Source organism: Oncorhynchus tshawytscha, linkage group LG14 (genome assembly GCF_018296145.1).
Source record: "Oncorhynchus tshawytscha isolate Ot180627B linkage group LG14, Otsh_v2.0, whole genome shotgun sequence".
NCBI classification, from domain to species: Eukaryota; Metazoa; Chordata; class Actinopteri; order Salmoniformes; family Salmonidae; genus Oncorhynchus; species Oncorhynchus tshawytscha.
This window is the reverse complement of record NC_056442.1, coordinates 19,661,325-19,665,896: the sequence shown is the minus strand read 5'-3', so window position 1 is coordinate 19,665,896 and position 4,572 is coordinate 19,661,325. Positions and strand designations below refer to the sequence as shown.

General features: G+C 39.6%; 1 non-coding gene across 1 annotated transcript; it reads left to right on the top strand.

Moving 5' to 3' along the window:
- The first annotated feature begins 2,470 nt into the window (after positions 1–2,470).
- trnastop-uca lies at positions 2,471–2,557 on the top strand. Its single transcript has one exon. It is a non-coding gene; the product is annotated as a tRNA-Sec (tRNA).
- The last annotated feature ends 2,015 nt before the right edge of the window (positions 2,558–4,572 follow it).

Sequence of the window (4,572 nt, the reverse complement as noted above, 5' to 3'; positions counted from 1 at the left end):
AAATCCTTTTCATATTCTAAAAAGGTCCATATAGCGTGCACGATCGATGTTGTACTTTACTCGTTCAATTTGCAAAGAAAGGAATCTGAAAATCTAACCCTAAACATTGTTTCAACCAGTCAAACCACGTTCATATTTATTCCTCAGAGATCCTAGAACGTAACCAGACTTCACTATATCATTAGGGGTGTAGTATATCCTATAGGACAATAATTTGGTCAGAGAGCGACGCCTTCATGGCACACCGATGATGCGGCCGAATCTGTCGCAAAATGTAGCTGCTAACCTTGTGCGACAGCAAGCCTTTTCCTTTTGGACAAAAATCATAAGAATATGGAGAGTTATAAAGATATGGAAACTGGGTGTTTTGCAAATGTTGAACTTATAATATGACTACTAATACTGGAAAAGCTAGTCCAAGTAAACAGATTTGACGATATTCTTGCAAAAAAAAATGTCATGTGAATGTCTCCTTCACAATTTGCCCAAATGTACCTGGGTATGGAGTTGGCTCATACTTCAACTTTGCTCATACACTGCTGCCATCTTCTGGACACTATTGGAATTACAACCAGGGTGATGGCTCGATGTGGGACCTTTCTGTTGCATTTCACAGATGGTGATCTATTGTGTTATATTCTCCTACATTCAATTCACATTTCCACAAACTTCAAAGTGTTTCCTTTCAAATGGTACCAAGAATATGCATATCCTTGCTTCAGGGCCTGAGCTACAGGCAGTTAGATTTGGATATGTCATTTTAGGCGAAATTTGAAGTAAAGGGGGCTAACCCTAAGAAGTCTCCAAAACACAACATAATGATGTCTTTTCAATGTAGTCGCCTTAACTACCAGTTAATCCAATAGCAAATGTAAGATATGTGTTTCAAATCACCCTTAGAAGTGCTGAAAGTAATATGGTACAGTACTGTAAATTACAGTACAGTTTTAACATTAGGCAATACACTTATATTACCCAACAAAATTGACAGAAAATCTTTCATTTCCATAATACAGTACTGTATATATCCAATGTGTAATCAAAGGTGTGATCAATGAAGAAATCCTTTACAAAATAAGTATACTAACTGTAATCAAATGTAAGAAATTATTATTTATTTATTTTAAACAATGTTTAGCACACATTAATTTGCATCAAGCCTGTCTTGAGCATTTGGCCATAAATTCTCTTGCACATCACAGTGAATGTCCTCATTGTTCATGCACCTTGAGAAAAACCTTTTGCCATGGTGAATCCAAGCTTGACATTGGTCTGCATTGATGTTGTCGCATGCCTCATCCATGGAAGGAGGGTGGCACACCAAACCATCTTAAGAGATAGCTACGCACACACAAATGTTTCTCCCACATTGTGCAGGCACTTGGAGGGTTGCCTGTTGGCCTATGAGCTGGTTTCCATGTATTTGATAACATTCCATTTACTCCGTTCCATACATTATTATGAACTGTACATTATGAACACAGCAGCCTCCTGTGCCTTAGACACCCTTGGAGAATGGGGTCAAAGCTAGGGACCAGCCATTATTTGATGGTGACCTGGATGCGCAATATAAACACTCCACCCCTTTTGTTATCAACCAGCCAATCAAATCTTAGCAATTAAGCATCCTTTCGAAAAGCCCTCCCTTAACAAGACACTTCGTTTAATTTGTGTGTTTCTTTCATTATACAGTCACTAAAATGCTTGCGATTTTCATTGTAGAAAAACGTACATTCCTTACACTAAATAATACGGTTGCTTTTACCACAACTATCATCCAGAAGGCGAGGTCAGTACAGGTGCATCAAAGCTGGGACCGAGAGACTGAAAAACAGCTTCTATCTCAAGGCCATCAGACTGTTAAACAGCCACCACTAACATTGAGTGGCTGCTGCCAACACACTGACACTGACACTGACTCAACTCCAGCCACTTTAATAATGGGAATTGATGGGAAATGATGTAAATATATCACTAGCCACTTTAAACAATGCTACCTTATATAATGTTACTTACCCTACATTATTCATCTCATATGCATACGTATATACTGTACTCTATATCATCGACTGCATCCTTATGTAATACATGTATCACTAGCCACTTTAACTATGCCACTTTGTTTACATACTCATCTCATATGTATATACTGTACTCGATACCATCTACTTTATCTTGCCTATGCTGCTCTGTACCATCACTCATTCATATATCCTTATGTACATATTCTTTATCCCCTTACTCTGTGTATAAGACAGTAGTTTTGGAATTGTTAGTTAGATTACTTGTTGGTTATTACTGCATTGTCGGAACTAGAAGCACAAGCATTTCGCTACACTCGCATTAACATCTGCTAACCATGTGTATGTGACAAATAAAATTTGATTTGATTTGAACATTTTGTCACCGACACTGAAACATTTATGCACACCCTCAGGTGTATATAGGCACTGTGAACTCTCATTCAAGTGCCCGGATGAGCCTTGGTGGTCCTGGGTGCAGGCTTCAAACCTGTAGCTGCTTAGCGGCAGAGTGGTTCAATTCCACCTTTTGGGCGTAATTGATCAATATTCAAATGTATGTACTTCGATCACCAACAATGTTCACAAGAATTCGCTGATATTTTATACTACGCAGCAAAAGAAACGTAATTGTGTTTTTGGAGGTAAATAAATATAAGTAAAAAATTGTGGATGGGCCACCTACGTCCTACCAAATTTTAAGAGATAAGTGCACACATTCCCTCCCCCCACGTTGTCCAGGCCCTTGGACAATGAGCTTCTGCCCACAGTCCTGAGTTTTGGCCAGGTTGAACCAGCATCAAGCACCATCACTCTCTAAAAATATATTTTGGTTCGTTATTTTTAAGGTACAGTTCCAATATGATATGGTGAAGTAAGTTGCATAGCATGTGCATCAAATAGTAACACTAATACACTATATAGTGCTGTACCTGAACATACTCGGACCCCAGTTGTTCCACCCGGTCATTGTTTCTCTCAAAAGGCACCAGAAAAAATGTGTTTCATAGATACCTGGTGCCTCTTCAAAAGGCGATTGTTGGTGTCAACGTTCTCCTCAATGGGCCAGCGTCATTTCCGACAGCCGTATGTCATTCCTGGCTTTCACCGTTTCCACCACTGCCCACTACTGCTGGTCGGTCAGCACACGGCCACCACCATGTGGTCTTCTGTCAATTCTGAGGGTAAAACAGGGTCAATAGAATCAGAATACTGTCAGAATACTGTAACATGTTTTGCGAATTTACATGTGTTAGAATGTAATTTACTGTAAATGTAATAGTAAAGTATTGATATGTAGGCTATGAGTGCCTTTTAAAAAAAACTATTTAGTTCTGTCCTTGAGCTTTTTCTTGTCTATTGATGTTCTTTATTATGTCATTCTTTGTAATGTTTCATGTTTTGTGTGGACCCCAGGAAGAGTAGCTGCTGCTTTTGCAACAGCTAATGGGGATCCTAATAAAATACCAACAAAAAAAAGTATAGTGCATATCCTGCAGACTGGTTTTCTTGGCGAAATGCTCGTGATCGAATTGGCAGTTGATCTTCTCAGATTGGGGTGAATTTATCTGGCAGCCTCTGCCATGGTAAGGCCGGTGTTTACCACATGGTCAATTACAACGGCCCAGACTTCATTAGACACAACAGTTCCCTGCCGTCTGCCTCTCTCCCTCTGATGTCCACATCTTTGATGGGGCCCATGCCCACCTCTTTGACCTCTTTGATGGGGCCCATGCCCACCTCTCTGACCTCTTTTCTGTGGCCCATGCCCACCTCTTTGACCTCTTTGATGGGGCTCATTCCCACCTCTTTGACTTCTTTGACGGGGCCCATGCCCACCTCTTTGACTTCTTTGACGGGTCCCGTGCCCACCTCTTTTGAGCTCTTTGATGGGGCTCATGCCCACCTCTTTGACTTCTTTGATGGGGCCCATGCCCACCTCTTTGACGGACCCTTTGTCCACAAGCTATTTGATTTCTTCCTCTCCCTTGCTGTCTATCCTGCTCCGTATTGAAATCAATTAGCAATAACAAGTAGTCATTATGCATGGTTATCATGTATCATACATGTCATTCAGATGTTTATACTTTAAACACATTTTATTTCTGTAGTTCTCAAAATCCATTAATCGCAGTTGGATTAAATGATGGTCAAATGTATTTAAGCAAATGAGAAGAAAATCATATGAAAAGTATTTTTGAGCAATTATTTTATATGAAAGGTATTTCAAGATGAAACTGATTAGGTTTGGTGAAAAAGTTACTGTGTGAATTTGTGTGTTGTACTTGAGATTGTGATTACATTTTTGGAAAATAAACAGCCTTTTTGAAGATTTGTTTTGAGTTTTGTATTAAGAGTTGTGAAATTTTATCACATACTTGTGAATATAGTTTACTTTCATCATCACTCAATGCCTAGGTTTACCTCCACTGTATTCACATCCTACCATACCTTTGTCTGTACACTATACCTTGAATCTATTTTATCACCCCCAGAAACCTGCTCCTTTTACTCTCTGTTCCGGACATCCTAGACGTCCAATTCTCATGGC